The sequence below is a fragment of the Dasypus novemcinctus genome, chromosome 7 (assembly GCF_030445035.2).
Source record: "Dasypus novemcinctus isolate mDasNov1 chromosome 7, mDasNov1.1.hap2, whole genome shotgun sequence".
NCBI lineage: Eukaryota > Metazoa > Chordata > Mammalia > Cingulata > Dasypodidae > Dasypus > Dasypus novemcinctus.
The window spans coordinates 107,631,526-107,643,225 of NC_080679.1; positions in this window are offsets into that span (position 1 = coordinate 107,631,526).

Consider the following 11,700-nt stretch of genomic DNA (forward strand, 5'->3'; position numbering starts at 1 on the left):
CCTGCTTTCCGTAAATTTTGATCTATTAATATGTGTTATTTCACTTCAAAATGTTTTCCAACTTCCCTTAAGATTTTTTTTGACCCATGTGTTTGTTTAACACATTTAGAAATGTGTTGTATAATTTTCAAATATTTGGTGACTTCCCAGACTTATTGCTGTGTTGGATTTTAATTTAATTCCATTGTGGTTACAGAACATGCTGTATATTACTTCCGTACTTTTAAATTTATTGAGACTTGTTTTATAACCTGGTATATGATCTCTCCTAAAGATGTTCCACCTGTGTTTTCAGGAACATTTGGAGTCATTGAGTAATGTAATTTAGCTTGAGATACTTGATAACACTGTTCAAATCTTCTAAATCCTTGCTAATTTTCTCTCGTTTTTCCATCCATAATTGACAATGAGGTATTAAAGTCTCCAACTATTATTGCTTAAATGTCTGTTTCTCCCTTCAATTCTTTCACCTTCTGTTTTGTGTATTTTGAGGTTGTTTTTAGATGTGTAGATTTTTGTCATTGTTATATCTTTCTAATGTATTGACTCTTTATCATTATGAAATATCCATCTTTGTCTAATAATAATTGTCTTGAAACCTATTTAATATTAATATAATTTAAATTACTATAATCACTCCAGCTCTCCTATGATTATTATTTGCATCATGTATCTGCTTCCATCCTTTATGTTCACCTATTTGTTGCTTCGAGTATAAGGGATGTTTCTTGTAGAAAATATACAGAGAATCTAGTTGGATCTTACTTTATATTCAGTGTGATAATTTCTGCTTGATTTTATAACTACCTTCTTCCTATGGGTTTTCTATATATCTACTAGAGTTTTTGTTCAACTTTTTTTCTCTATGATTGCTTTGTTTTGTGTTAAATTCAAATTTTTTCAGTGTATCATTTTAATTCCTCTATTGATATTTTTAATTATGTTTTTTATTTTATTTGTGGTTGTTCCAGGGATTATTTTATTTGTGGTTGTTCCAGGGATTGCATTTTCACTAATCCCTATTTCAGAAACATACTATCTTATTCTTGATTTTACATATATATTATATATATACATGTATATATATATGTAATTCACTACAGTATAACTCCATTCCTTCTCCCTCTGTTGTGCTATTACTTTCACATATATTACATATAAATATGTTCTGTCTAATAGAGTGTTATAATTATTGTTTTGTACAATCTTATTTCTTCTAAAGAAGAGAAGAAATCAGAAAAAATATTAATATTGTTCTTAACACATTTATTAACATTTCCAACATTCTTCATTTCTTCCTGTGGATTTGAGTTAGGGTATGGTTTCATTTCCTTTTAACCTTCCTTTACTATCTTCTATATCTCATTCTTTGTTTATCTGGGAATATCTTTATTTCACCTTCTCATTTGCTCTACTTCATGCTGGATACAAGATTCTTGTATAATATTTTAATTTTCTTTCTGTCCTATCAACATGTTGACTCACTACCTTCTGGTGTCTATCATTTCTAATGAAAAGTTTCCTGTTAATAATTTTGATGCTTCTCTATACATAGTTAGTTGTTTTACTATTACTCCATGCAAGATTTTTCTTTGTTTATAGCTTTCAACAGTTTGACCATGATACGTCTATGTATAGATCTATTCACATGTATTCTACGTAGGGTTTGTTGACTTCTTGGATCTGTATTTAATGTTTCATAGAATTTGTGAAGACTTAAATAATTTCTTTATTTTTTTTTGCCCTGTTCTCTCTTTTCTGAAACTCTTATTACACCTGTGTTAGTTTAATTGATGTTGTCTCACAGACTCTGAGACTCTATTAAACTATTTTTTTCTTTTTTTTCTTTCTGTTCTTCAGGCTGTATAATTCATACTGAGTTTACTTCAAGTTCACTAATTCTTATTCCATAATGAATCAGCTGTTGAGAACTTCTAGTGTTATTTTCTATTTTAACTCCAAAATTTCCATTTAAAAAATAATTTATATATCTTTTTGAACATCTTTATTCTTCTTATAGTTTTAAAAATTATTTACATATTAGAGTCTTTTAGTTCTTTGAACATAAATATAGTAGCTGCTTTGAAATCTTTGCTAAATCCAAAGTCTGACCTAAGGGCACTCATAGGCACTTTCTAATGACTATTTTTGTTTCCTGATGATAGATCACATGTCCATGTTTCTTTGCATGTCTTATAAAATTTTGCAGAAAACTGTACATATCAGATGATATGCTATAATAACTCAGGAATTTTTTTAAATCTCATTTTTCACCTGAAGATTATTGTTTTGCTGTTTTTGTTCACTTGTTCATTTAGTTAGCAACTTATACCTGAACAAAATTGATAAAATCTGTCTACTGTGGGGAATGGGCCCAAAAGGAAAGAACTAGTCCAGACTCTGTTTAATATTCCTCTGATGTATTGTTGAAAAAAGACTAATTGGGTAAATATTTAACACTTTTAAAAATTTAGACACTTCCAATTAAAATATTTTATGACCTCAACTCTGTGTTTCCCATGATTTATTAACACAGATTTTTTTTACTCAGAAAGGGTTTTAACCATTCAACCTCCTAAAATATTGACAGAAGTCCTGAAAGAACATCATTTGTCCTTTATTATTTAAATAAATCAAAGATATTTATTATTTAAATAAATCTAAAATATTACCTCAGCTATGGGTATAAAATTATATATTCTGATATTAAAAAATACACACACATAACAATTGAGCTACCAATATTTTATAAAGCAAACCAATATATTGCCAAGATAACAGAGTCAATCAATAGATTTCATGATCTCTTAATTATTCTTTTATACTTTAATTAAGGAAGTAGATCGTTTACGCTATTTTGTGCATAAGGTAGTTTTGAGATATTCAACACCACTGAGATAGTTAACCTTTATGTTTAATAGGAAGATATGTTAGTTCAGACCATGTTTGCCCTCAGATTCCTTCCTTTTCTTACTCATTTATGCTCTCTGTTGTCAGTGGGCTGAACTCTAAAGACTGCATTTCCCAGGATCCTGTAGCTGCTGGCGTCTGGCTGGGTCTCGCAATGGGACGTATTGGCAGGAGTTGAGGGTAGGAGGATAGAGGAAGCTAGGCTATTTCCATCCCCTTTCCTCTGTCTTGGGGGACAAGGGCTATGTGTACTCCACAACTTTAGTTCTCCTGGAACAGATGGGCCTTGGTCCTGGCTTTTGTTGGATAGCTCTTATTTCTGAGCACCATTCCCCCTGCAGCCTAGGAATGGTCATGTCTTTCTGCTGTAGTTAATCTGTTGGTTACCTCATTTTCCTCTGGGTGGCTTCTAAATTCAGTGTAAACAATTTTCTGTATCACATTCACTTGTAAATTCTTGAAGTGATTCATATTCTGGCTAGACCTTGAAAAATGAATAAATTTTTAAAAATTCATTTTTTTCTCTATCTTACTTGGTACTCAATTATGGATCTCTATTTCCCTCCTTTAGAAAGTCCTAGTTTTGACCCACCCAGGTGGTGATGAATTTTTTTTAGAGTTCGTTCGTACTTTAGAATAATCTTTTGATTTGAAATTGGCCTTCATTCTGCTGTTAGCAATCACAGGAGAAAAAAAAGACCAGATTTTCATTTATGGTATTTGATTTTTCTGCATTTACTTTAAATGCATTTTAATACAATACATTAATGGTCTCCTGACTTTAATTTCCTTTGTCATTCTCTCTCTACTTCTTGCTTAAATGCCTCACCAAAGTGTTGAGGAGATTCATGATTTAATCTGGGCCAAAAAACATAGAGATGCAAAGATGAACAAGGAAGCTTTTAAATAAGACTGACACTAATTCTCATTCTTGAAACAGCTTATGCTTACCATGCTTCACAGATCCACTGGCTGATTTATTGGAGTCCTTCTTCCCTTGTCCTAGTGGCAATGAAAGAACTATGACATCTTTGATTATTTTTTAAAGTTTTCAAAACCTACAATACATAATAAAATGGACTTTATTTTATTTTTTTATTCTTTAAAGATTTATTTTTATCTATTTCTCTCCCCTTCCTCCTACCAGTTGTCTGTTCTCTGTGTCCATTTGCTGTATGTTCTTCTTTTTGTCTGCTTCTGTTGTTGTCAGTGGCATGGGAATCTGTGTTTCTTTTTGTTGTGTCATCTTGCTGCATCAGCTCTCCGTGTGTGTGGCGCCATTCCTGGGCAGGCTGTACTTTCTTTCGCGCTGGGCGGCTCTCCTTACAGGGCACACTCCTTGCGCGTGGGGCTCCCCTACACGGGGGACACCCCTGCGTGGCAGGGCGCTCCTTGCATGCATCAGCCCTGCACGTGGGCCAGCTCCACACGGGTCAAGGAGGTCCAGGGTTTGAACCATGGACCTCCCATGTGGTAGGCAGATGCCCTATTCCCTGGGCCAAGTCCGCTTCCTAAAATGGACTTTAAACACAAAATATCTTTTTCTAGTTAAAATATAATTCATTCAACCACACACTATTAATGTCTTTTTTAAAAATCTATACTTTTCCAATATATATTTTGTTCTTGTAGTAAATGTTACAAAATCAAATGACACTGCTTTTTTTCTTCCTGCTATAACTTCTGCAATAATAATAGTATGAAATTTGTTAAATATCTCCCAGAGAAACTATTAAAAATTAAATAAGCCCTTAAGAATCCCCCAAAGGATTGCTTCTTCATTCCCTCAGTTCAAAATCATTGTTTTTCTTTCATGGTTAAATATTTAATGCGCTGCTGCTATATAAGAATCATACTTGTGTTACTTGTTCTAATTATAGACTCTCTTCCATATTTTCCAGTGCTAAATGCTATTTGGCTTGACCAATTAAAAATGTAGATTATTTAGCATAAATTGTTTATGTGATTGTTCAATTGCATCATCATTTCATTTTACAAATCAACTTTTTAATTTGAGGCTATCAAATATCAATACTGAGAATATGAACGTATGAAGAGTCTAATCAGGTTTCATTATTCCATCAGGTGTTCAAAAAGAAATCAAGAAATGATGTAGTTTTGTCAGAAGTCTTGCATTTTGTGTTACCAATTCTGTTTAATGGTGTTTTTTTTTGAAGTATTGCTTCAATTCTGTTTCCAAAAAGCAATAAAGCAGAAGTTGTTTTTACAAAGCAGATAGAAAATTGATTCACTGGTGCTGGGCATTTTCCAAGTACAATGCAGTATTTCCAAACTGTTACATATGTAATAATGACTTCGGTGTTTAAGTAAGCATTTCATTAAATGGGTTGATTTTACTCTAAAGCCCTGGCTAGAATCCCTAAGTAATGAAGTGGTGATATGGACTTAAGTCATGTTACTGTGTGTTAACAAAGTCACGGATCTCATGTTTGTGTATCTATGTAGAGACTTGGGGAGAGGGACAGGCAGATCCAAAACCTCATCCATTTTCAATTCACAAATACAGGATTGATGTGTTTTCCTTAAAAAAAAATTACTAATAATATTTATGAGTTTTACATATAACTTTTAATTATCTGTGAGAAAAACTTTCATAAATGTGTTTTTTCCTCACATTTTCAGGATCAATCCTATTTGTCTTTAATAAAACCCTACTCTTTCTCCCACTTTCTCTTAGAATTCATTTACCAATGTATTACAAAATCAAATAGCATAGTTTTAATAAAAGCCTTAGTACTGCATTTATCTCCATTTATTTCCAATTCTCTAAAATATGTGTAATCTACATTATTCAATAAACACTGATAAGAAATCATGCATTAGAATTACTGATTAAAATCCCATTATTAAAAAATTTCCATTGACTGCCTTCATTCCAAAAGATGTAGCAATCTTTTAAGAAACTGATATATTTGTACTGGCTTTTCAGAAGTAGGAAGGTTATTACTGGGAAATTTTAAATTGAACTTTATAAATAATAGGAAAAATATAATTAATTGAAGGAGGGAGGGGAGAACCTGGGATTATATGAAACAATATTATAAACTTTTGTTTTTAATTTTTATGTTTATAAGAGAAAGAAAAGTTTTTTTACCTCTAAATCATGGTTACAGCTCAATAATCAGTTGCTTAAAACTTTAACAGTAACCCCAATTCTCTGCACTAAGCAACTGCACTCAGATCAAATTCAGGCATGTTTTTAAATTAGAGTTCAGTCTGAACCAAAATCAAAACCAGAAGTGAGTTTATTACTAAGATTTCCATTTGTTTTACAAGAGTGAATATGAGACATTTATAAAAAATCTTCAGAGAGTACCTACTCCTCAACAGGGACTGAAAGCACTACCTAACGAAGCTTGCCACCGTTTGAGAATATTGCAACATGCCAAGCTAGGGAAAAAAAGATGTAATTAAGAAATCTTGTCTAGTTCATCTTTTCCTAGAGTTTGGCTTATTTTATTCTTCATTTTTGCCTCTACAACTCACTCTAACTTATTCAGCTACCAAGGTCAGGGGAAAATGATACCAGGGGAACAGGTATTATAAACGTCACGGTAAAATTAAAGGACAGTGTGCACATTGCTTTTAAAGTCTTACCTCATGCTGGGCTCAATTAAGAGGAAAGCAAATGAAAAGGAGCAGCAAATGAATAGGTATCTCACCTCAAGCATGCACATTTCGGTTTCCGGAACAAAACCAGAGCTGTGGCATTCTTAGAGTCTAAACAAGGTGTAGAAGCATTTTTTGAAACTCTGACATCTGTTTTGTTATTTAATTTCAACAACTATGAGCCCCATTCCCTATTACAATGTCACCTCCAGACAATTTTTAGATATATGTTAATAATTCCAAGTCATAAGTTTTAATTGACTCTGTGTTTATTTCTCAAATTAGAGTGAATCAAATGTAGTTTAGAAGATTGCTTAGCACTCTTCCACCTATTATAACAGATTCACCTGGGTTTTGCTTGCAGATTTGGGTCTGGTGGATTGCAAATATGGGTCAAATACCAGCAGAGACCAAGCTTTTCTTTGGCAGCAGAACCAGAGTATAGACATGTTTGTGCCCAGAAACTTGGGTACAAAAGACCTTCCACAAAGTTCTCCAACATGGTATAGGCAAGACGTAACTCCAGGAATAGATTCTCATTCCTTCTGGCAATGGAAGCAGCTGTTTTGTCAGTCTACTTTTCTGAATAAACTGAGAATTTATAGCACCATTATCAACTTTTGCCTTAGGTTGTTGAAGCCTTCTTGGTGCAACTGATTTTTTGTTTTTTGGGTTTTTTTTTTTTTCAGTATTAGTTAACTCTATCTTTCTTTTAATACAGGAACTTACTTACTAATCTGCATATCTGTGTTGCAAAGGTAATTTAAATGATGAGGCATGAGAGTTAAGCTGAAAGAAACACACAGGAAATAGAAAGAGTACATAAGCTAGTCAGACAAAGCAGATCAATTAGACCCGCTAAATTAAATTTTCTGAATAATATGTTCTTTTCCTAGATGACATCTTTTTACTCACTAGTTCACAGTTTGTTTTTTTTTAAGATTTATTTATTTATTTAATTCCTCCCCCTCCCCCGGTTGTCCGTTCTCTGTGTCTATTTGCTGCATCTTATTTCTTTGTCCGCTTCTGTTGTCATCAGCGGCACGGGAAGTGTGGGCGGCGCCATTCCTGGGCAGGCTGCTCTTTCTTTCGTGCTGGGCGGCTCTCCTTACGGGCGCACTCCTTGCGCGTGGGGCTCCCCTACGCGGGGGACACCCCGCGTGGCAGGGCACTCCTTGCGCGCATCAGCACTGCGCATGGCCAGCTCCACACGGGTCAAGGAGGCCCGGGGTTTGAACCGCGGACCTCCCATGTGGTAGACGGACGCCCTAACCACTGGGCCAAGTCCGTTTCCCCACAGTTGTTTTTTTTTAAGGATACATTTTCTAATATTAGATGTACTTTCTTCATTTTTACATAATTCAGATCACCAAGTCTGGCATTTGCCTCATGCCAGATGTTGATAATATGAAGACAAATTAGCTAAGGTCATGATTATGATAATGGCTTTTTGAAGGTGATAATTTGTAAATAAATAAATTATAATCAAAACAATATTTTGTTTGACAAGTTATTAAAAAGGTTGTTCACTACTGCTATGACAATACTGATCTATTCATAGTAAAAATGAATTTAAAAATAAGTATAAAGATGTAGCTCATGGGGTTGAGCACGTGCTTCCCTGGTGTGAAGTACTGGGTTTGATCCCCAGAATCCCCTAAAAATAAAACAAACAAAAACAAAAACAAAACTCTTAATGAGGAACAGATGTAGCTCAATGGTTGATTACCTGCTTCCCATGTACAAAGTCCTGGGTTCAATTCCCTGTATCTCCTAAAAAAAAATAAAAAGTATAATAAGGCAAGATTTTCAGTATAGTGGAGTAAGGAGGTCAGGAAATTCTTTTCCAAAATACAACTATAAAACTGGGCAAATATTGTCAAAAACAACCATTTCATGGCTCAGAAAATCAACTGAAGGCAAATACAAATTGAAAAATATTTATTAGGGAAAAACTTCTGAACTTTCAGTAACTATATTGAGAATCTGTGCTAGTTCTTACTTGTAGGTGCTCTCATCTCCCTATCTCAGTCACCGATAGGAACTTTGTGGCTACACAGACTCACATGATTTGAACGGGAAGGCAATAAACCTATGCCAGTCAGCTTTTCCAATAAAAGTAACAATCTCTGTGCCAATACCAGTAATTCCACCTAGGCTGAGGTTGTGGTTCCCATGGAAGCAAGCAGTTAACAAGTGGACTAGCCAGAGATTTAACAGGGATATCCTGGAAATGAGAAAGGCATAGAGGGGATTGATAAGATTATCCCATATTCCTAACTAATAGAAGTCCCAAGTTATCCATTGAGGAGATTGAAGATGATCCAAGCTACCTACATATCTCTGGCTGAACAGAGAGAGCACATATGCATAAAAGATATGCAAGAGGGTAAATGCTGTAAAAGACTTCAAAACGTCCTGAGGTTTGAACGTGCACCTCAAACCATACACTGTTCCATCTACAAAGAATGGAAGTCTTATTGCCATAGTTTCTGATCAGTACCTGGCTGTTCACTAGCTATGCAGCATAAAGGCAATCCCTAGGATAACAGGCTGAAAAATAAAAACAAGAATAAAAACAAAACAAAACAAAACACAAAGGAGAGATATAAGCTGACACACTCTGCAGCTCACAGCAGTTGCACGCCAGAGCATTACTTTAGGCCAGCAAGATACCAAAATAATACTAATAATGATAAGAAGAAGAAAAAGTAGCAGTAGCAGCAGCAGCAAACAAACAGCAAAAATGAAACTCTCAGAAGGGAAAACATCAGAATCCAGTGTTACTAAAATAGAATATCTCAAGTGCCTTGTTTTCAATAAAATATGAGTTATTTGGAGAAAAAGGAAAATGTGACCCATATACAGGAAAAATTTCAAAAAAATAAAGCATTCAGCAGAAACTGTTTCAGAAGGGGCCCAGATGTTGGACTTGACAAACAAAGATAGCAAAGCAGTTATTATAAATATATCCAAAGAAATGAAAGTAGCTATGTTTAAAGAAGTAAAATCAAATGAAATGACAATGACTCAAAAAAAAAAAAACTACAGTGATAGAAAATATTAACAAGAACCAAATTATAATTCTGTATTTGATAAATGTAATACATGGAATGAAAATATTTACTAGAAAATGTAAACAGAAGTTATGAAAGAGCAAAAGAAGGAAACCGTGGACTTAAAATGGATTAATAAGAATTATCCAATCCGAAGAATACAGAGAAAACAATTTTAAATAATCAACAAACCCTCAGAAATCTGTGAGTCTCCAACATGTTTAATAATTGTCAAACACTAGAAAGAATCCAAGTATCCATCATCTTGTGAATGGATACAAACAATATGATATGTGATATGAAAGAATACTATTCTGCAATAATAGGAACAAACCACTGAGACATGTTCCAATATGGATGAATCTGACAATTATTACATTCGTGGATATAAGCTGAGATTCTATTTTATGAAATGCCCAGCAATGATAAGCCTATAGAAGATAAAATGCAGATTAGGGGTTGCATGCATCTGGAGCTAGGAGTGGGGATTAACGGGGAATGAGCATGAGAGAACATTTTAAGGTAAAGAAAATGTTCAAAAACTGGATTGTTTGTAGAGTTGTTGCATAATACTATAAATCTACACTTACAGATTCATGGTATGGAAGTTGTACCTCAATGAAGCTGTGGAAAAAAATAAATACAACTGCAGAGGAAAACACATCTAGATTCACAAAAGATCAACAGATCTGCAGATATTTCTTGACACATTTATTCATAGAACATGACACACTTTGTTGTTGAGTGTATTTTTTGTTAATCCCAACAATGCATGAAAATCTGGCATGCAAAAGTGAATTCTGTTCTACTTTAGGTTTAAGTGCTCCAGTGAATCTTTATTGCATTTGGGTTGGATTACAAAACCTTAGCTGGCCTTCAAGAGCTGGACTGATCCAGCACCCACACATATTCAAGCTCCATCTCAAAATACTTTGGGTCCCTATTCTTCAGTCGCACTGGGCTTTCTGATTTCAGCAAACATGTCATATTCTTTCCCAAATCTGGGGTTACATAATGCTTGCCAACTTATTTATTTTCTTAACTTATAATTATATTTCAGTTCTCTTCTTATATGTCTCTATCTTAGGGAGATTTTATCACTAGCCCATCCTGGTCTTCACCAATAAAAATTATCTGTTTTTTTTTTTCCTAATATTACCCTGTCCTTTTATTTCATATTCTTTTTTTATCACAATTATTTTATATTTGTTTGTGGGTTTGTTTCATTTCTATTTCCCCTTAATACGATAAGGTTATAAATGTAGGGACCATACAAATCTCTGTCAGTTATTCTCAAAGTGGGATCTGTGGACCCCTGGGGATCACCAAGACCCTTTCATGGAATCACCAAGACCCTTTCATGGGATCCAAAAGATCAAAACTATTATCAAAATAACATTTAATCGCTATTTCTTTTCCCACTGTATTGATAGTACAAAAGCATACTGATGGTGAAAAAGGGCAACTTTACTGATTCATTGCACTGTTAATCACCTCAGACATACATGGGAGGAAAAAAAAATACATAGCTTCACTTAATGTCCTTGATAAGCAAGCAAAAATTATTACTATATTAAGTCCTGTCTTTTTAGTATCCTGTTCATAAAACTCAAGCACATATAACACACTTCTGCTGCTTACCACTACATGGTAGGTTTGACAAAGAAAAACACTGTGGTTGCTTGATTTGCCTGCCAAGTAGCCCCTTTTTTTCATGGAACACCATTTTGTTTGAAAGAATGACATCAGACAGATTATGTTTATACAGTCTTGGGTATTTGGCAGACATTTCCTCAAAAATGAATGAAGTGAGCTTATCACTTCAAATAGGACAAGTGACATTTGTTGCCAATGATAATATTCAAGCTTTCATGTAAAAGAAAATTAGAATTTTGGAAATTTTGTATCCACCTCTGTGATCTTGATAACTTCCCAATTCTTAAAGGTTTGGGAAGATCAATTTGTTGGTAATATTAATTAATGTAAAGTTTGATTATGTATAAAGAAGTGTGCCAGCACAGGGAAGATCTGTATAACTCAGTGAAACAATATTTTACAAATGACCAATGAACAACAGTACATAGATATATGGAGGCAAAATTGG